General features: G+C 46.5%; 1 long non-coding RNA gene across 1 annotated transcript in view; it reads right to left on the bottom strand.

Annotated features, from left to right (window-relative positions):
* Nucleotides 1-18222: 18222 nt before the first annotated feature.
* Nucleotides 18223-27443, bottom strand: part of LOC116815961 (uncharacterized) — a 42833-nt gene continuing 33612 nt past the window's right edge. The window contains exon 4 of the long non-coding RNA XR_004371608.2: nt 18223-18417. This is a non-coding gene — a long non-coding RNA (uncharacterized LOC116815961). The remainder of the gene's footprint in view (nt 18418-27443) is intronic.

Raw genomic sequence — 27443 nt, 5'->3', positions numbered from 1 at the left:
TATCTACACAATATACATAGACATAAAATGTAAAAACTTAAATATCTTAGAAACAGTAGCCAATCAGTTGTTTTAATTGTCATATTTGAATTCAGCACATCAAAATACATAATAAATACCACACTTTATCTCTGAAGCAGATGACTTCTCAAAAATTATAGACCAGTGTTACAAAGAAGTAACTTTTAAAAAAAAAAGGTGATGATGAGAGAACAAAGTGACAAAGAACAAAGATAAGAAAGGAATTCCCCAAAGCCTTATCATTCTTTTTACAACACTGATAAGCTCTTGGAGGGGTCTTTCCAACTACAACAGCAATATGCAGCAGGGCCCTGTGCCTGAAAATGTTCATTCACCTGCTTAACTTGACTCATATGAGCAGAGCCACTGATTTCAGTGAGATTACTCATGTGCGTCAAGTTAAGCACATACAAAAGCGTTTGCAGGATTGGGGCCTATTTAGACACTTGGAAAGCTTCAGGAACCATTCTGCAATCTGGAAATTATACTAATGTGGGTTTGTTTTTTAATTTACTGAAATGGGGAAATGTATGCCGCTGCCTGATGCTACTACTAACCTCATGGAAAATTTACTTCATCATCACATTTCTGATTTGGCCTTGTTTCCACTGCAGGCCCAGAATAGGAGATCATTCACGCTCAAGCTTAATCCAGCGGAAAAGAAAATTATCTTTCCAGTTTGCATAGAATTCTTCAAGAAATACAATCGTGATTGAACAAACGCCGTATCACTGACATAGGTTGGTAGTACATGTTAACGCCTAGATGCCCCGGCTGAGATCAGTGGCTTATTGTGCTGGCACTGTCCAAACACACACTGAGACAGTCCTTGCCCCAAACAGCTAACAGTGTAAGAGTATGTCTACACTAGAGCAGGAGGTGTAATATCCAGCTCAGGGAGACATAGCTGTGCCAGCTTTGGTCGAGTTAGTGTGCTAAAAATAGCCGTGGAGTTGCAGCTGCCCAGGAAACGGAATGAGTTACCCACGCAGAGCACAGTCCTGTCTGAAACCCGAAGTGTGTACTCCAGAACTCTCGCTTCCCAGCTCAGGGCCCTAGCCAGTAGATCGTGTTGTCTCCATAATTGTTTTTTAATTCTTTCCCAAGAGAAATAACCCCAAAATGAAGTCTCTCGCTGCATAATCTGCCAGACTATCCTGTGTTCTAAATTAAATGAGGTCTTAAGGAAACATCATGGGAACAGTTATAGGGCTTGTAAATTGTATGTGAGCTAATTTATTGCTGCAGCATTGCTTGTTTCACAGTTTCCTGGCATCATGAACAATATTATTGGCCAGATCCTAGAATTACCCTGATTTACAGCACCTGAGGATCTAACTCCACATTCCAATTCAAGGTTACGCAGGTATCAAAGTGAACATGATGTATTCTGGCCCCTACCGTGGCATTTACAGGAAGCTAAGTTTGATTGTCAAGAAGAGATATTAATGTGTGGACTAGAGTGAGATGGTACAAGAGCATAAAACACAAGTGGTAGCAGCAGAGCATGCAAGGATTACAGCACAAGCAAAGCATGAGCCTATTTCAGTGGTCCCCAAACATTTTAAATCGGCCCCCGCTTGCCCATAATATAGTTTGCCTGTGTACTCCTGGGAGCTGCAGTTAGGAGCTGGGGAGTGGGGCTGTGGTTAGGGCCGGGAGCAGAGCCGCAGCCAGGGTTGGAGCCGGGGCCAGGAGCCGGTCTGTGGTCAGGAGCCGGGGGCTGATGACCAGGGCAGGGGTCTGAGCCTCAGGCAGGGCCAGGGGCTGGGGTCGGGGCTGGGGCTGGAGCGGAGCTGGGGGCAGAGTGGGGCTCAGTGGCACTTTCTCCCCACCCGCCCTCCCTGATGGGGCTGGCCCAACCCCTACTGGGCCCCACAAACATTCCTCCACAAGGGACCACTGGTCTACTTGCTGTGAAGAAATATTTACAAGCTCTCCTCAACTTTGATGCCTTGTCATTAGGCAGCTGGTGTACTGTGACCACTGCCTTTCATGCTGTCCAGTTTTGTTCCATTGTGTCCTTGTACCCCCTGGCCTGTTGTCTCATGTCTTACGGTTATATTATAAGGAAACAGTAACTATTAATGGAATGATGTCAGACTGGAGGGAGGTCTCAAGTGGGGTTCCTCAGGGATCTATTCTGGGTCTGGTGTTATTTAACAGCTCTAGTAAGACCTGGATGCTGTTACCCAAAATTGGGCCACCTAGTAAGCTTAGGGAGGACTAATGACCTGCCAGAGTTTGGCAGAAAGCAGAAGGTTTATTATACTGATAGCTAAGCTCAAAAGAATGGGCAGAGTGTCATACTTACACTCGCATACTCACGCTCCCAGGACAGGCACGACACTGGAGATGTAAGAATTATTCAAGGTAAGTGTCCCACAGCGCAGCGATGGATGGTGCGATGAGGGTAAGTCTTCCCAAGGCACGATGGAATGCAACGGCAAACCACTGGCCAGGCGGTCTGGGCGAAGGGCCTTTATGGGAGGTACAAGCTTGTGAGTGCACTGCCGAGCACATGGTCCCCCTTCCCTTTTTAAGGACCTGCTCCTCATGGGCTGCGACTAGAGATGACTTGGCTGCGGCTGGTTTGTCACACTCTACCTTGGGTAGTGTCCATGCAGCGTCCATGCATTGGTTGTGTGAGCGCTGCCTAATTATTGTCCCAGACACCTTGTCTACCTGGAAGCTTTTCTGATCTTCCAGCTGTTCAAGCAGCTCATCCATCCCACAAGCATTCCAGGAGAGAGGGGGAGGGGGAGGGGGAGGGGGAAAGCCACTTCACAGGTATTCAGAGAGGGAGAGGAGACAAAAGGCGGGGGAGGTGTAACAGGCCTTTTGAACACACAGGTTATATAGAGCGTACAGATCACTGTTGCTCCTACAACAGATGTAAGAATAGAGAGCACATAGATCAGATTTGCAGATGACACAAAGCTAGAGGGAAGGATAGAGGTAAACTTCAAAGGGATCTTTATATATTGGAGAACTGGGCTACAGACAACAAAATGAAATTAATCAAAGACAAATGTTAGGTGTAACACTTAGGGAAGAAAACCCAAATGCACAAATATGGAAAGGGGATAACTGGCTTTGCAGCAGCACAGCGGAGAAGGATCTGGGCCTTGTGGTGGTAGATCACAACCTCAACTTCAGCCATGTCATTCTGTTGCAAAAACCCAAAAAAGAAAATGCAATTTTGTTTTGCATTACCAGAGGCATAGCTTGCAAATTATAGGAGATGCTAGTACCACTCTACTTGGTGCTGGTTAGCCCTCAGCTAGTACTGTGTCCAGTTTCGGTCACCAAAGTATAGAAAGAATGGAGAGACATGGGAAAGGATCCAGAGGCGAGCTGCCCACCAGGAGTCATTTGCCTTGCGTAGCAACTTTTATTAGGTCCAGACACCATAGCATGTAATGGTAAATTAAGGCAAACTGATATGTGACTCTCTGTAAAATGAAGAACAGCAGGCACAAGGACCTTGCCATGGCAGGGAGATCAGGAGGTACAGAGACTAAGGCTCAGAATCATGACGTGCCAGATACTTTGAGTTCCACTGAATATGACTGGGATTGGATTGAAGGAACATTAACCAAAAATAATCATAAAAAAATAGGTATTAGGTTCACTTTGAACTCAATCCAATCTCAGCATGTGGATAATTTATAAAAGCACATTGATACCCAAACCAAGGCTCAGTTCCTACATGATTCAGCATCAGCACTAAAATAAAACATAAACAGAAAAATCCCCCTGGAAATTCCAGTAAAATTCTACATTAACAGAAAAGCCTGAGCCCAAGGAGGGATGGAAATTCAGAGTTAAGGATCAAGCCTTTAATATCTCGTCACCACAGGACATCATCTTTAATGTTACCCAGCTGCATGCTCTTGTGCTTGGAGTTTGGATCCTTGCCCCTGAGCCTTCACAGACTGAAGCCACGGACATTATGTCATTTTTACGGGCTAGGCTGTGCCTCAGACTACATGCCTGTGCAGGAGCATGAAAGAAACTCTGTGGCAGGGCTGTCCTTAGGCATACGCAGCATACGTGGCAGCACCAGCCCCGCGACCAGCCCTATCTCTCGGTTGGGCCCCCCTGCAAGGAGCAGGGCCGTCCCTAGCGGGGTGTGGGGCCTCAGACAACTCCCTCTGCCATGCCTCTTACCCTTCCCCCCTATTCCGCCCCCAGCCCACCCCCATTCAACCTCTTCTCCCAGCGCACCCCGCACTCACGGGAAGCAGAGCAACCTGGCGCCAGCCCGCTCTACTCCACCAGCTCCCAGCCACGGTGCTCTGCTTCCCACCGCCAGTGAGCGTGGGGCAAGGATCGCCCCCGAGCAACATGGCTGGTGCTGGGGCAAGGGAAGCGGAGCAGGGTGCTTCCTGCCCCCTGTTAATGCCTGGGCTACTCTGGGCTTGTGGGGCCCCCAAAAGTGTCCCCCCACAGCTCCTGCCTCCCATAACCTGAGGGGGGAGGCCTGGGGCCCCACACAGGCCCCTGTAGGGGTGCTGAGTAGGGCACCCAAATGGCTAGAGGCAGCTGCTGCCAGGGACCACGTGGAGCTGGGGGAGTTCCTAGAGGAGATGGAGCATACTGGGGGGAGGAGAAAGCATGAGAGGTTAGAGGATGGGGGTCTGGGGTGAGGAATGGAAGGGTGGATTTGGGAGGCAGGGGAAAATATGGAATCTGTGCATTTTGGGGGAGGCCTAAATGGGTCTTTTCTTTTCTTTTCTTTTTTTACAGGAGGGTAGGGAAGTATCCAACTGCTGGATTCCTTTTGCAGGGGATGAAGGATGCTGATGTCAGTGACCGGGGTGCAATACCTCTGAGGAAACCCTTTGTTAAAATGCTGGCAGCCCAACACTGTTGTTCCTCTTGCAGTGGCTGTCAGGGTGGAGTTTACAGCAGATCTAGTTCCAGTAGCGGGAAAACCAATACAGCCTCTACAGGCAAAAATTGGTCCGAGGGGAGACACAAAAAATCAGGGGACTAGTGGTTGTGGGTGTATGGGGCCCCACTGCTCGGCTTGGGGGTTTTGAGGTGGGGAGCTTGAAAACTGTTTGGTTTTCAGAAGAATCATAGTAAGAAACTCTTTAAACATCTTTTGCAAAGGTAACCTGTGCAATGAGAACCGCTAGTAACCTAGGGCCTGATCCAAAGTCCACTGTAGTGAATGGAAATTCTTCACTGGTTCTGGATCAGGCCCGTAATTATTTTAAAAGGATGGGAAGCATAATTTTGACATTTAAAATAGAGCACAGGTGATGAGAGAGACAGCAGTGAGTTCAACCTGCTGGTTCCTGGATGAGAGTGAAAAAAGCCAAGGCCCCAACCCCAACCCAAGTCAATACGGCCTCACTCACACATTGGACGGGGGCGTATAAGGAAGAAAAGTATCGATTCCATGCCTGTGTCCGACATGAGCTACTTTCTTAGCAGCCCAAAGATGGGCTATTTGTTCATTCATCCTGACCTCAGGTAGTTACTCTAAATGTTGGTTTCGGCGCCTCATTGAGCTGTTTCCTTTGTGCAAGTTCCACAGAGACAAATCAACATTCTTGCAGGGTAATAAATGTTTTTCTGAATGGATTTCAAAGGGAAGGTGGCTATGAAGAGGAACTAAAAGCAGAATGACCGAAGGATCAGAAAAGCAGTGCACAGCATTAACATGCAGGGAGTGTTCTCATTGGACAAGATTCAGTTCTTCTGGAAGCACTTTCCATGGGACAGCATGTTCCCCACTCCCAATCTTTAGTCATTTGAGTCTCACAATGCCCACTTCTGCTCTCAGGTCTGCGTGAGCCTGGCAGTTTTGAACTGACCATTTCATAGATTTGGATGCATAGACTTTAAGAGCAGAAGGGGCCATGATGATCTCCTGGCTGGGTAGTCCAGTTTCCTGCCTCCCCAATCTCTTTAGTTTCCCAGGTGGTGTCTGGCAAGAAGCTACTTTTCACAGCATAATTTAAAGAGGCTGCTTAGCCCCAACAGGATCAGATCCCTGCGTCCTTTACCTATCCTACAATGCAGTATTCATGCTACTACATATCTCAATTAATTAATAGAATATCAGGAGGTCATCTAGACCAATACCCAGACACATTTTTGCCCCAGATCCCTAAATGGCCCCTTTAAGGATTGAACTCACAAACCTAGGTTTAGCAGACAAATGCTCAAACCACTGAGCTATCCCTGTCCTACATTCCTCTCCAGAAACAGTCATTAAATCCCCTTTGGATAGAAAACCAGGTGCCTATCACAGCACAACATGGCTCAGTTTGTGTATTCAAGAAGGCTAGAGCAGGGTTTCTCAAACAGGTGTTGCCGCTTGTGTAGGGAAAGCCCTTTGGGGGGCAGTGTGAGCCCCATCCGCAGGTCCAGCCGATCGCGGCTCCCACTTGCCGCGGATTGCTGCTCTGGGCCAACGGGAGCTGATGGAAGCAGCGTGGGCCGAGGGACTTACTGGCCGCCGCTTCCAGCAGCTCCCATTGACCTGGAGCAGTTACTAGCAGCCAGTGGGAGCTGTGATCAGCCGGACCTGTGGATGGGGAGGTAAACACACCAGCCCGGCCCGCTAGGGGCTTTCCCTACACAAGTGGCGACCCCAATTAAAGAAACCCTGGGCTAGGGAGTTTTGCCACCTATTTCAATGACAGCACAGGCTCTCAGACTCAATCTATTGAAATTCCCTGCATCAAAGTCTTAATGGTTTTAATTGCTGCTCAGCATTTCAAATGATGTTTCTCTGCTTCCTTTTTCTTTTGTGTCCGTGTGCTTGTACAGTAGCACACTGCTGTCTCTTCCCTGGAACCTCTGGGTAGCGAGTGATGACCTCTCCATTATACATATTGTAATATTTTTAAACATATATGGTACTGTGCCATGATTGTGTGGATTTTTCATCTAGCCTGCAGCATTGAGAACTTGAGCTGGCAAAGGCAACCATAATTATTGTTTTTTTGTTCTATTGCCTAATAGCAAGGAACTAGAGAGGGCTGGCACTCTCTGCTGGGACTCCCAGCAGCAGATGTATTATCATCCACATGTCATAAGGAACTGCTCCTTATCCTAACCAAGCAGATGGATGCAATAAAGACGAACTTTCTAGTCATTATTTAGTTTCCCTAAATCTAAAACGCTGCAAATTCATCTGCCTCATAGAATGAATCCTCAGAATGTGGATGATGAGGGGGAAAAATCTTACCCATCATACGTATGTTTTCCCATGATGTTATTACAGAATGAATGCATTAGGCTGACATTTTACTGGTATGATTTATCTCTAGTTTGCGGGAAGTGGGATCCAAAGTCTCTCCTGGGTGGTAATATAAAAAAATACAGGAGGGGAGCAAGGACAGAATTTGGGTTCAGATCCAGCTTTGTGAAATTTAAAAAAGACATCTTCATTTTGGCTATTTCTCTCTGACTCTCATTGCCCCTGCTTGCATTCTGGATGCATCCAAATTTCAGTTATATGTGGATACTACAGACCACTCCCCCAAACAACCAGAAAGGGGTCCTACGTGGTACCTGGGGATTCCTTTTGCATAGGGTGGCATAAAACCAGCCTAGTTACTTAGCACCATCATAGGTGCTGACTCCGTGGGTGCTCCAGGGGTGGAGCACCCACAGAAAAAAATTGGTGGGTGCTCCTGTGGCCCTGCCCCACCTCCCTGCTCCAGCTCACCTCCACCTCTGCTTCCTCTGGGAGCGCGCCACCGCATCCTGCTTCTCCCCCCTCCCTCCCAGTGCTTTCTGCTCCCTCCCAGAGCAGCTGATTCATGGGGCAGGGAGGGAAGGGGGAGGAGCGGGAACGTGGTGCGCTGGGGGAAGAGGCATTGCCAAGGTGGGTATTTGGGGAAGAGATCCAATGGGGCATGGAGGGAGTGGAGTTAGGGCGAGGACTTTGAGGATGGGGTTGGAATGGGGGCGGGGCCAGGGACGGGGAAAAGGTGGAGTCGGGGTGGGCCAGGGCCAGGGGCACCCACCAGTACCAGAGAAAGTTGGTGCCTATGAGCACCGCCCCTTCCTGGTCCCTTGGCACACAGGGCATGGTGAGGTGGCAAGGGGTGCTCTGGCAATCCTGTGCTAGCAGGACACTTCTAGGGGCTATTGTTCCCAGCATAAATTAGAGCAGCTCAAAGCAGATCCCAAGATCAGGGCAGATTAAAGAAGGCTCAGAACTTCCTTCCCACTCTCAGACCAGATCACCACATTAAAATATCGGGACACGTTGGGGTGCCATCAGCCCCACCCACAGTCCACCCCTGCTCCTCCCAGGCTCCGCCCCCACTCTGCCCCAGGTCCCGCCTCCTCCCTGCTTGGTCCCCCCCCACTGCACCCTTTCTCATCCCCCAGCCTGGCACTGGCTTGCTGTGTCCCTCCTTAGTCCCTCACCCACTACTAGTCTCCTCACCCCCCCACCACTCGCTTCTTCACCCTCCCGCCCGCCACTCACCCGTATGGCGCCGATTTCCCCTCTGCCAGGTGGGTGCTCGCCCACCGCCCGTCTCTTTCCACCCCTAGATTCATAGACTCTAGGACTGGAAGGGACCTCAAGAGGTCATTGTGTCCAGTCCCCTGTCTCCATGGCAGGACCAAAAACTGTCTAGACCATCCCGGATAGACATTAATCTAATCTACTCTTAAATATCTCCAGAGATGGAGATTCCACAACCTCCCTAGGCAATTTATTCCAGTGTTTAACAACCCTGACAGTTAGGAACATTTTCCTAATGTCCAACCTAAATCTCCATTGCTTCTTGTTCTATCGTTAGAGGCTAAGGTGAACAAATTTTCTCCCTCCTCCTGATGACATCCTTTTAGATATCTGAAAACTGCTATCATGTCCCCTCTCAGTCTTCTCTTTTCCAAACTAAAGAAACCCAGTTCTTTCAGCCTTCCTTCGTAGGTCATGTTCTCAAGACCTTTAATCATTCTTGTTGCTCTTCTCTGGTCCCTCTCCAATTTCTCCACATCTTTCTTGAAATGCGGTGCCCAGAACTGGACAGAATACTCCAGTTGAGGCCTGCACCACCCTCATTCTGCCTCCATTCCACCCCTTTCCCCAAAGTCCCCGCCCCTGCCCTGCTTCTTTGCCGCCTTCTCCCCTGAGCACGCCACATCCCCGCTTCTCCCCTCTCCCTCCTGGAAAGTGCTAAACCCCGCCAAACAGCTGTTAGGCGGCGGGAAGCGCTGGAGGGGAGGAGGAGCAGGGACGCAGCAGCTGAGGGAAGGGGGGAGAAGGAGGCAAGGAGGAGGGGGCTTAGCTGCAATTTTTTGCCTGTGGGTGCTAATGCCCCAGAGCACCCACAGGGTCAACGCCTCCCTCCTGCTCGTCTCCTTACCCGAATATCAGGACAAATGGTGTCCCAATCGTACATTGATTGGGACATGGGACAAAGGGTTAAACATCTGGACAGTCCCGATTTTATCAGGACATCTGGTCACCCTACCTCCTCTGGTCCTGCACTGAGCACAGCTTGCCCCAACCCGAGGAGCTTGTGCTGGGTCTTTCGCGAGCGCTAATACAAGTTACACAGCTAGATGAGCGCACATTCTTTCCAAATTGGGAATGCTTCTCTCACCCCCAAATTGCTAAGTTTCCGCTGACTCCATGTTTGGTCCCTTGAGTTCGGCTCTCCTGAAAAAATACATTTTACCCAAGGTAACAGGATTAAACAACAGATTTAGCTGAACTGATCAGAAGCGAGGGACAGGTCTATACTTGAGTAATTCAGCCCTGCTGAGTGTGACCAACAAGTACGTTCACTGCCCACAGATGGCTTATTGGTTGATCCATTTGTACCCATCCACCGCTCCGAATGTTCTTCATTTCTTATGCAACTTCCTGAATGCTCTTCCCTGGGGAAGACAGACACCTGTCAATCATATTATTTTGCAACAAATGATGCTATTTTAATGTATGACAAATCTCACCATAAAACAAGCATCTACTTTGAAGCGAGGCACGTCACACATTCAAATAGCGTCATTTGTGTGTCTCAGATTATTGCTGTAGATATTACACTGTGCACGGTTAACAGACATCCATAAGAAGAGCCTGTATGAAGTTCTGCAATAACCAAAATCCAATTGCCCTCAGGGCCTCTAACGGTAACAGCATGCTCATAAGGAGCTGAGAGGCGGAAACGACATGTAGCAACAGCAGAGTAAAAGCCAGCTCGCCTTTCTCTCCTTCAACAAACTAGCATTACAGGTAGCAATAACACCTGCCTCAGTCTGAGAGCTTAGAAACCATGTTTGAATTGAAGGCAACACCAGTAGTAAGTGGAAAGTAACTGAATCTAAATCATGTTCCTCTGTTCTTTCATATGTGAATTCTGGTAGGAGCTGTCTGTATATCATAGACTTTAAGGTCAGAAGGGACCATTATGATCATCCAGTCTGACCTCCTGCACAACGCAGGCCACAGAATCTCACCCACCCACTCCTGTAAGAAACCCCTAACCTATGTCTGAGTTATTGAAGTTCTCAAATTGTGGTTTGAAGACCTCAAGCTGCAGAGAATCCTCCAGCAAGTGACCAGTGCCCCATGCTGCAAAGGAAGGCGAAAAACCTCTAGAGCCTCTGCTAATCTGCCCTGGAGGAAAATTCCTTCCCGATCCCAGATATGGCGATCAGTTAAACCCAGAGCATGTGGGCAAGACTCACCAGTGAGCACCCAGGAAAGAATTCTCTGTAGTAACTCAGATCCCATCCCATCTAACATCCCATCACAGACCACTGCGCATACTTACCTGCTAATAATCGAAGATCAGTTGCCAAATTAATTGCCAAAATTAGGCTATCCCATCATACCACCCTCTCCATAAATTTATCAAGCTTAGTCTTGAAGCCAGATATGTCTTTTGCCCCCACTACTCCCCTTGGAAGGCTGTTCCAGAACTTCACTCCCCTAATAGTTAGAAATCTTCATCTAATTTCAAGTCTAAACTTCCTGATGGCCAGTTTATATCCATTTGGTCTTGTGTCCACATTGGTACTAAGCTTAAATAATTCCTCTCCCTCCCTGATATTTATCCCTCTGATATATTTATAAAGAGCAATCATATCCCCCCTCAGCCTTCTTTTGGTTAGGCTAAACAAGCCAAGCTCTTTGAGTCTCCGTTTCATAACAGGTTTTCCATCCCCAGATCATCCTAATAGCCCTTTCTGGACCAGTTCTCCTATCTTAGGAATTCTGGGCCCTTATTACCTAAAGCCCCACAACCTTGATTCGGAAAGAGTCAGCTGAGGGCAACAAAATGATTAGGGGTTGGAGCACATGATTTATGAGGAGAGGCTGAGGGAACTGGGATTGTTTAGGCTGTAGAAGAGAAGAATGAGGGGGATTTGATAGCTGCTTTCACTACCTGACAGGGTCCAAAGGGAATAGTCTAGACTGCTCTCAGTGGATACCTGATGACAGAAGAGAGTAAGTCTCAGTTGCCGTGGGGAAGGTTGAGTTGGATATTAGGAAAACTTTTCATTAGGAGTAGTGAAGCACTGGAATGGGTACCTGGGAAGTGTGGAATCTCCTTCCTTAGAAGTTTTTAAGGTCAGGCTTGACAAAGCCCTGGTTGGGATGATTTAGTTGGGAATTGGTCCTGCTTGGAGCAGGGGGTTGGACTAGATACCTCCTGAGGTCCCTTCCAACCCTGATATTCTATGTTTCTATCATTCTATTTATACTTACAACATCCCTCTGAGTTAGGGAAGCCCTTTTATCCCCACATTACAGATGGGAAACTGAGGCACAGAGACTAAGTGACTTGCTCAGGGTCACACAGGATGTTTGTGGCAGAGTAGGAATTGACTCCAGGTCTCCCACAGTGCAGGCTAAGTGGTCTAACCATAGGACAATCCTACCTCCATATACACATGAAGACACATCTCTGCCCTGAATAGCTCCAGTGTAAGGTATATTCTTCCTATTTGAGACAGTCTCTGATGGGCCTAGAGCTCACTGCTAATAGCCTCCTGATTCTCTGCCCCAGCACAGGCTAGAGCAGTGTAGGGACTGCTCTTACTTGTGCCAGCTGGCAACAGTCCCTAAGAGAGAACCCACCATCTGGGGCTTGCTGTGATGTTGCATACTCTCGCCAGCACCCCTTTGTGCCCACAACATGCCCCTCTCTGTGCAGCACAAAGGGAACCAAACAAGATAGAGCATCTGCCCCTTTGACTGCAGTTGCAACGTAGTGAAGCTGAGACCATTTTCCCCTGGCGTGCCCAGCTCTGCCCTTTGTGAATGGCAAAATAAATATTCCTGTTAGCTCTGGGGCTCCAGCCAGCCGCACATCTGCGGATTATCAGAAGGTGCCCCATAGGTTTAGCCTTCCTTTGGGAAGCAGAATGGGCATCGGTGCTATTTTATTTCTGCTGAAGATAAGCTCAAGTATTGATTACAAAAATAAATAAAGTAATGACCATCTTTCCTACAGTTGCTGAACTGGAATTCACAAAACATTACACTTCCAATGAGAAAACTTGGAAACTTTAAATGCAAAGAGTGACTTTGGAGACACTCTATCAGGTTTTCTGCTCATGAAAAGGTCCCGTGGGTGTTGTTTCTAACCTCTCAATTCTATGCCTCAGGATCTTCACAGGTGAGTGGTTAATTAATCCTAATCTCTGACATTTTTATAACCCTTCCTGTTTTAAAGAGCTGGCTCTAGGGGGGCCTGAAGCTGTAAATTGCTAATGTACCCTCACTTCCCATTCAAGTGAGCGAAGAGGGGAGGGGCCTTAGTGCAGGAGCTCACATATGAATTGCTTCACCGCTGAGCTGAAGGGGAACAAAATAAGGAGGTGAAGGCTGGCACAACAGTGAAGGGAGGGGAGATTCTGACCAAGAACACCAGGGCAGCCCCCTCATCTTATGAAAAATTCAGGAAACTCAAAGAGCTGGACTGCCCGCTGATGTAATTAGGGTGACCAGATGTCCTGATTTTATAGGAACAGTCCCGATTTTGGGGTCTTTTCTTATATAGACTCCTATTACCCCGCACCCCCTGTCCCGATTTTTCACATTTGCTGTCTGGTCACCCTAATCGGCACAGCTGTAAAATAGGCTTTGGCAGTTCCAGGTAAGATGCCGAGCAATATGTATTAACCTAAACCATGATAGATACACACATTACTTTTTAAAAAACAAAAAAGGGCGTTGAACTCCAGTTTGTGGTAAATGAGAAAGGAGAATGATTCTCCTTTGTGGGAAATGTGGATATTTGCACTTGTATCTGAGCATCTCAAGGCCCTTTTCATTTGCTGAACAGACACAACTCTCCTGTGAAGTCTCATCCTCTCCCCAATGTACGGGTGAAGAACTGGAGGCATAGAGGTGAGAGGTGAGGTGCCCAGGGCTGCACAGAAAGTCTGTGGCTGAACAGAGAACAGAACCCAGATCTCCTGACTCCCAGTTCTGTGTGTTAGCTATAAAACAATGGTGTGGTTTAAATGTGCATACATTTGAGCCAGGCTAGTTTTGGATTACCCATAAATAGTGCAAGAAAGGAAGTACGCTTTCATTTTCAGGTGCAAGGTTCTCACCCAGGGGTTATGTCTCCCCGGCAGCTGGGAGGTGTAATTCCCAGTGTGGGTAGACAGATACGCGCTAGCTCTGCTCCAGCTAGCGCCTAAAAAGAGTGGTGTGGTTGGGGTGGCATTGGCGGCAGCTCAGGCTAGACACCCAACTACAGACCCAGAGGGCTGGGTGGGATTGTACCCAGGTGGCTAGCCCAAGCCTCCCCCTGTGCCAGCACAGCTACACTGCTATTTTTAGGCATTAGTTTGAGCAGAGTGTTTGTCTACCCGGGCTGAGAATTGTACCGCCCACCTGCTGTAGAGATGTACCCTCACTCTCATGGTGGCATTGAGCAAGTCACTTAGTATCTCTTATTGTTTGACCACCTGTAAAATAGGGAGAATGATTCTTAACTCACCAAGGGGTTGTGAGATTGAACTGATTTTGGCTAAGGGCTTTGATAGGGATGCCACCCATCTGGATTTGATCCCAATCGTCTGGTTTTTGGTTTCTGTGTCTGAGTGCCAATTAGGGTTGTCTTGTGCCCAGTTTTCGACTGGAAAATCTGGTTGAAAAGGGCACCTGTCAGTGTCCAGTCAGATGTACTGACTGGACACCAAAAGTCCAGTTACCGCAGGGCAGGGGGAGGTGCTGGCTCATTAACCCGCACCAGCCCCTGCTCAGTCAGGGCCACCTCCTACCTGCAGGCAGCCTCCTTCTCAGGATGCAGCGGCTCCTGTCCCAGCCCTGGAGCAGACAGAGCCCAGCTGGGGGAGGGAGGGAGGGAGGTGGAGACATCCAGCAGGCGACTGGGGAGGGGGAGAGGGAGCAGGGAGAGGAGCAAGCACCAGGGACAGGGCCTTAGGGGCAAGAGGCAGAGCAGGGACGAGGCCTTGGGAAGAAGTGGAGAAGGGGTGGGCCCTCAAGGGAAGAGGTAGGACAGAGGGCAGGGCCTCAGGGGTCTGGTTACCTGCAATTATAAAGGTGGCAACTCTAGCTTTGAAGTTAGGGTGAAGGCTCCAATTCCGCACAGACTTAAACACGTCTCATATTAGGCACTTTCGGCTCAATTCTCATTCACTCTCTTTAGCAGTGAAGTCAGTGAGATGTCTCACAGCACCTGTGTAAGTCTTTGCAAGGTCCGCCAACTTCAGAGAGTAAATCAACCCTCTGCAAAGGCCCCTGCACCACGAATGCCTTCAAAATGAGCTTAAGCAGAACTTGAGCATTCTGTAGGTTTTGGGCTGGTCCCTCTGCACATGGGTGAATTTCATCCTCACAGCTCACTAGTATTTTTATTACAAGGTATAGAGAGACACTGGCACAATACTGGGAACCTTCCCCTTTGCACGTCTTTTTACACGATGAATTCATGCCCTGTGTACCTTGTTTCCTTTCCTGGAAGTCAGTCCTGGAGAATGAGTAGGATTGTCATAGTACAGATCAAGCAAGTAAAAGCTAATTAAGGGCTTGATCCAACTTCCACTGCAGTTCGTGAGAAACTGCCCCTGCATGTGACGGGAGCTGGGTCTGGCCCTAGCTGAGAAGGGGCTGACTCTTACGACAGTTTAAAACTCTTTGATTTTGTTAACATCATCCCACCCATTTCCCAGACAGTTCATAGTCCTCTTCTGCCCTTGTGCATGCCTGCCACAGCCCTTCACTACACCACTCTGACCATGTGCCTTTGACCAAGACTGGGTAAGGGTTAGGCTCCAGAATTCCTTTTTGCCTTCTCTGCCTCTCTTAGGGCATGGCTACACTTACATTTTTGCAGCGCTGGTAGTTACAGCTGTACACAGTCGTACAGCTGTGTAGGGCCAGCGCTGCAGTGAGTCCACACTCACAGCGACCAGCGCTGCAGTGTGGCCACATTTGCAGCATTTGCAGCGCTGTTGGGAGTGGTGCATTGTGGGCAGCTATCCCAGCGTTCAAGTGGCTGCAACGTGCTTTTCAAAAGAGGGGGGTGGGGTGGAGTGTGACAGGGAGCGTCGGGGAGACAGAGAGAGCGGATTTTTGGAGCAGACACTGTGAGCTCCCTGCCTTGCAAATTCTGGCCATTTCCCCCACCCCTCTCTCAATCACTCTTAAATGTAAAAAGGCTTCAGACCAGATAAGCAGCTTCTCCGAGGGACTCCCTCCCCCCCGCCGTGCTGTTTGTCTCCTCAAGCAAACAGCTGTGAACATTCCAAAGCCTCGGCTCGGCTCGCTCGCTGGAGCAAAGAGCAGCTGTGTTTGGTAGCTCCGGGGAGTACCTTCCGGTTTGTTGTAGACAGGAATTCTGGGATACCTCTTAATACCCTGGAGGCCAATAACAGCGCTGGTGAGTGTCCACACCTGATGAGCAGCGCTGCATCACCAGCGCTGGATTCGCTACACCCGTAGCAGACCAGGAGTACAGCCAGCGCTGCAGCCAGGGAGTTGCAGCGCTGGCTGAGCTCTGTAAGTGTGGACACTGAGTAAGTTGCAGCGCTGTAACCCCCTCACCAGCGCTGCAACTTGCAAGTGTAGCCAAGGCCTTAGAGGTGAGCTGTGTGAAACACCCACACAAAACTTATTATGTGTATTGGGGGTGGTACCTGGGAGCCCCTCTCTTGGACCAAGAGCTCATAGGGCCAAGTGCTGTACAAATACAGAACAAAAAGATAGTCCCTGCCCCACAGAATTCAGTCTAAGAATCTCCTTCAATCCAGGGCACTGCAGATCCCTCATTTTCCCCAAAGAATTCTCAGAAGCTAAAACACACCATAGGCACTGGAGCCTTCTCCAGGAGATGGTCTAGGGAGGGGAGAAAAAGTTCTTTGAGAATGCGGAATGACTCTCTTTCAAATGCCAGACTCAACTGCAGCCCTTCACAGATCATTTGGTCTGGCTGGGCCCAGTTTGTCTAGGCCCCTGTTTAAAACTCTTTTGTCTCCATTTGCGCTTGCCAGGAAATAATGAGCTATTGATGGGCTGCAGACCTTCTACCACACCCCAGGTTAACTCCAATAGATGGAAATGGGCGCTTGAGACCTGCCATTTCCCTTTCAAACTAAGTGTGGGAAAGCTCATAGTAGAAAAATGAGACCCCCCTCAGAAAAGAACCAATTTAAACAAAACCGACCTAGTACCCTCTATCAGGCCTTTTGTGTATGGCTCTGTTTATGCTGCAACTGAGAGGAGTAATTACTGGCTTTGGTAGACGGGCACACACATTAGCTTTGCTGGAGTTAGCTCACCAAAAATAGAATGAGAGCACAGGCGGTAGCTTCGGCTGGTTGCCGAAGTACAACCCTGCCTGAGAGCCTAGGCACCTACTTGGGCTGCTAGCCTAAGCCCCTACCCATGCTAGCTAGCACATGGACATCCACCCAAGCTGGGCATTACCCCTCCCAGGTGCAGCATAGACATGCCCTAGATCAGAAAGACGCAAAAGGGGGCACGACCCCACTTTTTCCCCTTTTGCAGATTATCGTTAAGATTAAGTTCCTTTCACCCATCTAATGACTTTCCAGATAAAAATTACAGGACCCATTGTACTTTTTGCAAGAAGCCTGGATTCGGGAATAAGTGGCTGGCTCCCAAGAGAACTCTGCCATTCAAAGCTGTGTGTGAACGAGCGCTGAGCACATAATGGCTATGTTTTCCTACCTGATGCAGCCAGTAATTAACTCATTTCTTTCTAAAGCTCTTTGGGAGACATAGAGTATGAAAAATATAATAAGAAACCAAATTATATTCTGTTGATGTACATAATTCTCTGTGCATCTGGATAAGAATATGGCCTGTAGCCTATATTACATTGCATCTGATTCTCATTAGGCACTTGTGATTCCTTCTTGATAAGGTTTTATTGCTGTTTCAGTGACATACGAAATTATAGTTGGAGCTGTTTACTTCTCATACTGCTCTAGTTTGGTCATTGACTGGACATCCTGCTGTTGTATTGTAATATACTCTGCTCTTCAAGCAGATTCGTATCAACAACAACTTCTAAGACCGCCCTATTGGTTTGTAGTTTTAAATAAAGCTTAGATTCCCTGAAGTGAATTTGGCTGGTCTGGCTTTATTTACGGTAAATGAGAATTGAGCACAAAAGAATCTAGAAAGGTGGTTTGCATTTGGCCTTCAGCCATATAGCTCCAGAGAGTTCAATAGAGTGACGCTGATTTTAACCAGCTGAAGAGTTGGCCATCCCTGTCTGGAATAGTGGCTCAGTAGTGAAAGTGAGCTACAGAAAATGAGCCAAACTGCGGGCTGGCTTACATCCCCTGTGACCTTATTGATTTCAGTGTGATGTAAATCAGCAAATAATTGACCCCTTTGTGTTTCAACAATTTATTTACTTAAAATACCATTTGCATATCTATTTATTGATGTATTTTGGGGTCAAATCTCCAGCAGGTCTCATTTATTGCACACAAAGACCTCTCTTTGCCCATGCTATATTATGCTTTTCCTGCACCACTTCTGCATAAAACATCACTCATTCCGAATGCACAAAGGCAGATTTTTGTTTGTGCACATGAGTGGACTTGCCAATTTCACAGTTACAATGAAGTAGCTGCAATGGGAATTTGGCTGAGTGGATATTAGGATGTATGAAATGGTAAGGATTAATACTTACTTCTCTTAGATCTGGATTTGACAGAATAAAATGAACACTTTTGGACACACAAAAAGCGGTCTTTAAGTTCTTTCATCATCACCTTCAAGCAAAGAGGACATTGTCAGACATAATAATAACTCTTGATACAGATTAGAAACATTTCTCCAGATGGTACTTCTGCTTGCAAAACACAGATGTACCTTGATGTAGGAATCCCCACAGCTACCAGTGGTAAAACAAAGGAATCAAGACCTTTAGGAAATTCTTCCTATGGAAAAGGCATGGGCAAGCAATGAACTTCAACTAAATCTATCTAGGTACCATTCATTGACTATCATGGGGAGGAAATTATCCTGATCCAGAACCAAAATCAACCAAGTACCTAGGGCTAAGAATTTCAAAAGTGCTTGTGATTATGGGGATATCCATTCTTTTTGTGCCTGATTTTCAGTGCCTGTTGATTGCCCATCCTCTATAAATGAGGCACATTTCAGTTTCGTCAACTGAACCACCCCAAATCAGGACTAATTTTAAAAAATCTTAACCTAAATCTACATGAGGAGGGTCTCCAAGAAGTCAGTCTGTCATTCTGTACTTTTGAATGACATAACTCTGAAAGACTCTCTTATTATGTATCAGAAGTTTATCTTAAGCTGTGCTTGCCATCAGTGCTAGGGGAATGAGGCAATACTAGGATGGTTGATTTACATGATAACATTTTCAATTTAAGAAAGGATATATTGAAATTGTTTTTCATAAGGTTTTATGTGTCAGACAGATGGTGCTAACTTTGCTCTCCATTCATTTTTAAGTTTTTAAATCAGGATTGGATGTTCTTCCAAAAAATATGCTGTAGGGATTTTTTTCAGGGAGCTTCTGTTGCCTGTGTTACGCAGGAGGTCAGGCTAGAATTGATCAGTGGCTCCTTCTGGCCTGGGAAGCTATCAATCAATTGTAAATTCACAATGTTCAATTGATGAGAAATAGGAAGGGACAAATTCTGTGCTGTCTCTCCCCAGGGAGATGCAGCAAAGAAGGCAGCTCATGGGAAAGGGGGGGTGAGCAAAAGTAGCTTTCTACCACTTTTGTGTCATATGCATTCTTGGCTGCTGGATGGGGCCAGTGCAACCCCCAGAGTAGATTAGAGAAGCACCAGAAACTGCTCTGATTTATGGGAACCGCACAAGGACTGCCTAGGGACATGGGTGGGGCCCGACTCCCACATTTGGGGAGGCTTGGCCTGAGCCCTGGAAGCTCCCTAGAAGTGTGAGGGGCCACTGTCACCCAGACTGGGGCCCTACCCGAGGCCCGCTCCCACTCGGGCTCCTCCCTCTGAGGCCCTGCCCCCAGTCCACCTCCACTCCGCCCGCTGGGCCCCTTTCCCTGAGGGGCTCCCCCACCTGCACCTCTCTGCCCCCTTCCCCAAAGGGCCCCCCCCAGCTTGCACTTCTCTGCTGTGAAGAGGTGGGAGAGGCAGGCAGAGGGGGCTGCAGTGGAAGTGGTGGAGAAGCATGAGAGGCAGGGGAAAGGGGCGGAGAAGTGGGAGCTGTGAGTGGGGGGGCTTCGGGGGAAGAGGCAGAGCGGGGATGGGAAGAGGAGCAGCATGGGTGGGACATGGGAGTGGGGCCTCAGCGGGGAGTTTGGAAGGGGCCACGGCCTGGGTAGCCTTTTGGCAGGGTTCCAAAGGTGGCAGGTCAGTGGCATGCCTCCAAAGAGAGGTGCAATGCATCCTGTTTGGAGAGACTTAGCCTCCCCTGGCCTATTACACCCGCTGCCCATGCATATGGGCTGTAGCTCAGACTCCCCATACCACTCAGTGACATGCTAATTGCCTTCCCGCTCCCGATATACCCAGCCTCAGTAGCCTCATAGAATTACTTACATCAGCCCTCCACTGTTTCTGTGCTGGTGGAATACTCTCTGGCCCGTTGCAGTTCCCTCGGGAGCCTCAGTAAGCACCACTGGGACCTCATACCCAGTCCCCTGCCCCAGCCCTGAGCCCTCTCATGTACCCCAAGCCTCTCATCCCCAGCCCCACCCCAGAGTTCACACCCCCAGCTGGAGTCCACACCCCTCTCCTGTACTCCGAACCCATCAGCCCCAGCCCAAAGCTCCCTCCTGCACTCCAAATCCCTCATCCCTGACCCCACCCCAGAACCCATACCCCCTGCCAGATCCCTCACCCCAACTCCCTGCCCCAGCCCAGAGCCCTCTCCCACATCCAAAACCTCTCATCCCTGGCCTCACCCCAGAGCCCACAACCCCAGCTGGCACCCTCACTGCCACACAGCCACCTCACACCCCAACCCTCTGCCCCAGCCTGGTGAAAGTGAGCGAGGGTGGGGGAGAGCAAGCAACAGCAGGAGGGGAGATGGAGCAAGCAGGGGTGGGGCCTAAGAGAAGCAGTGGGGTGGGGGCAGGACCTCATGGAAGGGGCAGCTGCTTCACACCTCTCTTATGTTTACTGTCCATAGCTTTGTGGCCACAGGAGTTCAGTGGCAGAAAAGTTCATGGAAAAAGTCAATATTAAGTGAGAGTTTGAGAATATTGGCAAATTTTGAACTTGCAAATATGAATATTTGTGCTGGAAACCTGATTGTAAGAGTTTGTCCAGTTAGGGGACAGGAACATACCATGTTGTGACTTACACGTCCAGTAAAAAGCTCAAGCATAAAAATTTGAATAGCAAAGCCAAACTGTTTGTGAATGAACTACAGGCCAAGAATTATGGGAAGAATTATTACATTTGAGATCATCACAGTCTGTTGTAACTTGGGAAACAGGCAAATTTACTCAAAACTAGAGTTGTTTTGAACCAGAAAACCAAAATGTTTTGTTTTGACAAAAATGGGACATTTCCACACTTCTAAACTTTTTTTCAAAAACAGTTTTTTTAGTCAAGAAGTGTCAGATCTGATCCTTTCCCATGAAATGTTTTGGTTTCAATGATTCAGCACTTCCTGATGAAAAAATAGTTTTGTCAAAAATTCCTGATCAGCTCTAGGAATAACTTATGCATTACAAATTGCCCAGTTCTAAGACTATTCTCCTTCAGGAGATGTCACAACTCTTTCAGCTACATTAAGTGAAATAACAGTAATAGAAAAGATTGAAAAAGCACTCATGCAATATCAGACTGAGAGGATAGGATTTCAGTCAACTCTAAAAACTGGTATTGAGTGACTCAGTTTCTGATGACAAAAGGCAGTGAGTATCACAAGCGGGATTCATAAAATGAGAAGATTTCCTAACCCCAAAGAATTTCTCGTGAACTGAGTGAACAGTTAACCCCAGGAGGTGAGGACCACATGACACAATGAAGGAGAATCATGAACTAATTTGTCCAGAAATCCAATGGAAGAGACATAAATGTCTGCTTGTGCATATAATCATAAAATAAACAATGGTTGGAATTTATTGTTGACACTGACATTGCTGTGCAAAGGGAAAATACTGCTCATTTTGGGTCATGTGAAGGGTGTAGGAATAGCAGACGAACACCAAAGACATCTCATTGAATCTGCTCTGGGAAGTGGTTTGATTTTATTGATTATGTCTGAACTGTTTTTTAGCATCTCAAAATGGAAAATTGCAGACTTCATCTGAGTGAAGATGCATAGTCGTACAGTTCTTAATGGCCATTTCTTTCAATGTAGCTGTCTTAGGGTCAGAAGGGAATGCCTTATACTGAGAAGCAACCTCATTGACTTCAGTAAGAGTACTCATGGAGCAGGGTACTTACCTCACTCTGATTTTTGTGCATAATTTGCCCCTCCCCCATGTTGTCTACTTTAATACCCTCCTCCCCCAGGAAGCCTACAAACATCCCGGGTGAAGAGGTCTGAATAAAGTCCCTTTGGGAACCCACCAGCTCCACTTGCTAATTATCCAGAGGGTCAGGATTGTTAGCAAAAAAAACAAGAAGTACTTGTGGCACCTTAGAGACTAACAAATTTATTTGAGCATAAGCTTTCGTGGGCTAAAACCCACTTCATCGGATGTATGCAGTAGGAAGATATATATATACACAGAGAACATGAAAAAATGAATGTTGCCATACTAATAGTAACAAGAGTAATCAATTCAGATGGAGTATTATCAGCAGGAGAAAAAAAAACTTTTGTAGTGATAATCAGGATGGCCCATTTCAAACAGTTGACAAGAAGGTGTTTGTAACAGTATGGGAAAAATTAGCATGGGGAAATAGTTTTTACTCTGTATAATGACCCATACACTCCTAGTCTTTATTCAAGCCTAATTTAATGGTGTCCAGTTGGCAGATTAATTCCAATTCTGCAGTTTCTCGTTGGAGTCTGTTTCTGAAGATTTTTTGTTGGACAATTGCGACTTTGAGGTCTGTAACTGAGTGACCAGGGAGGTTGAACTGTTTTCCGACTGGTTTATGAATGTTATAATTCCTGACATCTGATGTGTCCATTTATTCTTTTGTGTAGAGACTGTCCGATTTGGTCAATGTACATGACAATGTGCCATCCTCAGCCAAATTTTTACCATAGAAAGCTGGGATTCAAATCTAGGTCTCCCATGACCCCTGAGCCGATCACCTTTATTTCCTTCTAATATATACTTTCTTTTATTGTATGCCTGATTACCACGTAGCTTGCTCCAGCATAAGTGGCTTGATAAAGGTGACTAGCAATTTTTGATTGCTTCTTTGATTAAGGTAAATTACGAAATGCTTTAACTAATGTCAAGAAAGCCTTTGAAAGGGCGAATCATACTTTATTGCTTTCAACTTGCTAAAATTAGCCTACCACAAAAGGTTGTTGGGAAAAAAAAGCATAACATTTTAAAGAAAGGATATTTCCTTCTTTCAAAGCACTTTTCATTCCAAGATCTCAAAGCACTTTAATTAGAAGCAATTAATTTAATTAGGCCTCTGACTAACCCTGCAATCGAGACAAGTATTCCGTCACTGGAGAAGATGTATAAGCTGTGACAAAGGGCCAAATTCATTGTTACCCTGCAGCCTCTTTGTGCCAGGTAGCTAGGTCATAAGGCAGATTTAACCTCCCCTGGGGAATGGCTCCATGGAGGGGGCCTGTGTCACGTATCAGAGAAGCGCTGCCAGCTGTATGCTACCTCTGCAGTAGTGCCAGCCACAAGGGGCACTCTGTGAAAGGCTGGGGCAGGCCACGTGTTGACACGAAGAAAGAGGAGGCTGTTGGTAGGTAGCAAGGGGCATGGCCAGGGTGGCCTTGTACCCCGGTAATTCTGTACCACTCCACCCCAGAGGGGCTCTTGTAACAGGGGAGCAAGTTAGGGCTGAATTGGAGATGACTCTGGGTCAAAGAAAAGTGGAGTGACTTGTCCTTGGCTCCAGTGACTTAATTGGGATGTCACAAGGCATAAATCAGTGCAGGATTTGGCCCTCTGGCTATGTACTAATTAAAGGCTTCAACTCAAAAAAGGATCCTGCCAGGGGAAAAGGGGTTATCACTAAGGAACAACCTTTCTGATAAAAGGAAAGCAGCTGATTTAGCAAACAGTTAAGTATGACAATGCCGTTATAGGATAGCAACAGAGACCAAGAGCTCATGTCTTACTGTTGGGAAGCTATGCATATAACTCTCCCAACTGGTGCAGGTGAAATTCATGGCAGCAAGGAGCACCTACATGTGACTTTTTGCATTACAGGTACCTAATATCAAGAGGTTAATTTATTCTAGTTGTGAAATTTCCATAAGATTATTAGGTTTGGTGTCCTAATTAACCTGGAGGAACCCCTGTTCAGTTACCAGGGAAAAAGGGACCTGCTTATCCTGGGGCTAATATACCTGCCTTTTATCACTCTCCTATACCTGTCTGGCCTGACCCCATCACAAAACAAATTGGATAATTACATTCAGCAAATCATATCCTTTCCAATGATATCTCACCACCCATCTCGCAAAAGACATCTTAGTTATGCCATATTCATATCATAACCATATTTCTATGAAGAATATGGGGTCTAGCGTCACACCAGTGTTTACCTGAGCAAAGACAAAACGTGGCTCCAGGACTAGACCTCACTCTGGGAAGATACAGGTGCCTGGCGACATATGCTCAAGATGTTTAAAACAATGTAATTTATTGTAGTGTATTATGACTATATAGTGATTGCCCAGCGCCCCCAGTCACTCAGTCATGTCAGGTGGCCCCTCTGAGAAACCCTTTCTTGTTTAAACAAACACATTCTCTGAAGAAAGCTGCAGCATTCTCTTGCTGGGAAAAAGAACATTCTTGCTTCAATATGTCTCTCTTCAATTAACAGTTTGAGAAATAAACTACTTAGAAGTTAACCTCCCCATCATATCCACAGGTATATAGGGATGTTTTCTGAAACGCTTACTCTGAGTAGTGCCTTCCTCGGATTTCAGTGGGATTTCTCCCAAGGCAGTAAGTGAGTAAGAGTACCGGAATCTTGCCCTAATGTAACATGGCTACAAGATCTGTTGTTTCTTTAGTATACACAACAAATGAAACAAATCAGTGGATTCATACCAGGGATCAGTTTGCCTCAGCCAATCTAGCAAATGATATCCTGAATGGAATAGATTTAGTAGGTGACGGTAAATCTGCTAACTACAAAGCAAAATTTCCATTTAGGGTCTTGCAGGACTCACTTGTTAGTCTCTGTCACTGTGTCCTGAATAGCTGTTGTGTGTAGGGACACAATGTATATTTTAACAACGAGCTTTCTGATGCTGCAGTCCTTACTAAGGCTTTGAAATGAGTGGGACTTTTGCCCGAGTAATGAGGGTGCTGAATTGGGCTGAGAAACTCAGAATATGCAGTGATGGGTAGAGAAATCTCTCTGGATTCATTATACATTCATTAGCAAATATCCCATGAGTGGAACGTGATTTATTAAAAACTAAAGAATGCCCTGGGTTTTGCTAGAATGTAGGTTTTTGTTGCACTCAGGGCACTTTATGTGAAACAGATGCACAGTCTATAAATCAGCATATCCCGCAGTAAGGACAGACTGCATTTTCTGTATAAATTAGCGTTCACTCCGGAGGTAAATGTTGCAGATGAAAACATGGCTGGTCTTCTCAAAATCACTGATCATCATTTTGGAGGTGCAAGAATAGGGAGAGGGTCCAAAGGAGTTTAGTTACAAGATGGGATAGTAAGAATACTTGAAACTTATATCCACCATCACTACTTGTATTTCTTCAGGTTCCTCTTAAGTTCTTTCAAGTGCAAGCCTCAAAAAGGAAAACGAATTAAAATCTTTCTTCAAGATCCTGGTAGCAGCAAATCAGTTTGACAAAAAAAAAAAAAGGCTCTGCAAGGACATTAATCAGTGATCCAGCTTCTAGTGTGGGGCAACATTTAGAGCGACATTGCTAGGAGACACAGCTGAGAAAGCAGTGTGACTTGGCAGTAAGGAAGAATATTCTATTTGAGAAATACTAGAATCTCTATATAAAAAGACAAAATGTATCTTCTAAAAGGAATTTAGAAATGCAATAGGACAGAGAAGTTTTTTTAATAAAAGTAGCAAAGAAAAATGTCATGTGATAGAATTTTCCTGGAAGAGTTTGTTGCTCATGACTGACCAAGATATAAAATACAAAACAGAATTCCACTAACTGCAATTTATAGGTGGCTGCATAAGAATATATCTATATATTTTTAATCTAACTTTTCCTTGCCTCTACCGATGCTGCTTTAAGTGGCGTTCTGAAAACTGCCAGTGTAGCAATGAATACATTCACTACCTAAAGCCACTATAGAAGTTGCATCCTACTACATAAAGGCATCCAGGAATTCTCTGAATGGAACAGATCTTCATTTGTATCCCATCTAAAAATTGCTTAAGGTGTAGATGAAAAAATATAAGTATAGTTATTCTAAATGTAGTTCATGGATAAAACTGCAGTTCATTTATGACAGTTGCCAAATCTATAATGGGCAATGTAAGTGCATTACTAAATGATTAAACTGGACGTTCTCTTCCTCTGGCTATCAGGCAGTATTACCATTACATTACCCACTTAATAAAGTAATCTACTGAAGTTTTCTGCCAGTTCAGAAGTATAGCCAAAATTCCTTTTCCACTCTATTTAGAGACTGTATTTAAAAAGCCATCTGCCTTGTGGCAGATACAGTTTTCCCTCACTATCATTTACTCAGACTCAATAAAATATGAATCCTGTGGATTTAAAGTTGATTAAAAGGGTACTCTTGTTTTTAAACCTCACAAATGGCATGCACACACAGGCCTCTGTTAATGGGATTCAGGAGGTATCAAACTACACATTCTTCAACTCAGGAGTGAAATCAATGCTGGGTACATGCTTGAGTTATAATAGTTTCAATATGACTCAAACTTTAATTACATTTTTCATTACGTTACTGGCTTTTCTGGGTCCGGGTATTCCATTGTGAAGAAAGTTTTAAACATTGCAAGGATCTCATTTATTGATGCCTTTATAATGTAATAGATCTCAAGAGCATTTTCCATTATCTGGGAAGAGCTGTGTAATGTGAGACAGGGACAGAGTCTCAGTGACCAGATTAGCAAGGTGAGCGAGGTAATATCTTCAGTTGGACCAACTTCAGTCCTAGACTGCGAGGACCAGTGCCAGAAGGGGTGTGTGCGTGCGTGTTGACCTTAGATGAATTAATTGAAAATGACCAATCTGAAATCTGTTTGTAGCGCTGTAGCCGTGTTGGTCCCAGGTTGAGGGGCCCTGGGGCCAGCATCACTTTTTACCAGCTATAAGGGTGAGCGATGTTGGGAGGAGGCAGAGAGAAGTGAGTGGAGGGCAAGGTCTTGGGGGGAAGAGGTAGTGTGAGAGCGGGGCCTCAGGGAGAAGGGGCAGTGCAGGGGTAGGGTCACAGTTCGGTTGCCCGTGGCATCCCCTCCCCCCCTACTTTGAGAGAGCTTCCATCACTCCTGCCCAGGATATTAGAGTGACAAGATGGGGGAGGGTGAGGTAATATCTTTAGTTGGACCCAACTTTTGTTGGTAAGAGAGAGAGACACTTTTGAGCTTTAGGTTCTAAAGAAGAGCTCTGTGTAGCTCGGAAGCTTGTCTCTTTTACCAGCAGAAGTTGGTCCAATTAAAGATATTACTTCACCTGGCCTCTCTCTCAAATATCGTGGGACCAACACAGCTGCAAAAACCCAGCTTTTGCCATCTGGGTTTGAAACAGAGAAGAGATCCATTCATTCAACCTTAATACTAACATTTAATTTTAGGAGTTGCGGTAAAAAAGTAATAAGCCCAGCCACAGGCACCAGCTTCCTCTTTTCCCCAGGGGTCCTCACCCCAGC

This window comes from Chelonoidis abingdonii, chromosome 17, assembly GCF_003597395.2.
Source record: "Chelonoidis abingdonii isolate Lonesome George chromosome 17, CheloAbing_2.0, whole genome shotgun sequence".
NCBI lineage: Eukaryota > Metazoa > Chordata > Testudines > Testudinidae > Chelonoidis > Chelonoidis abingdonii.
The sequence above is the reverse complement of the archived record's forward strand: the minus strand, read 5'-3'. Positions and strand labels throughout refer to the sequence as shown.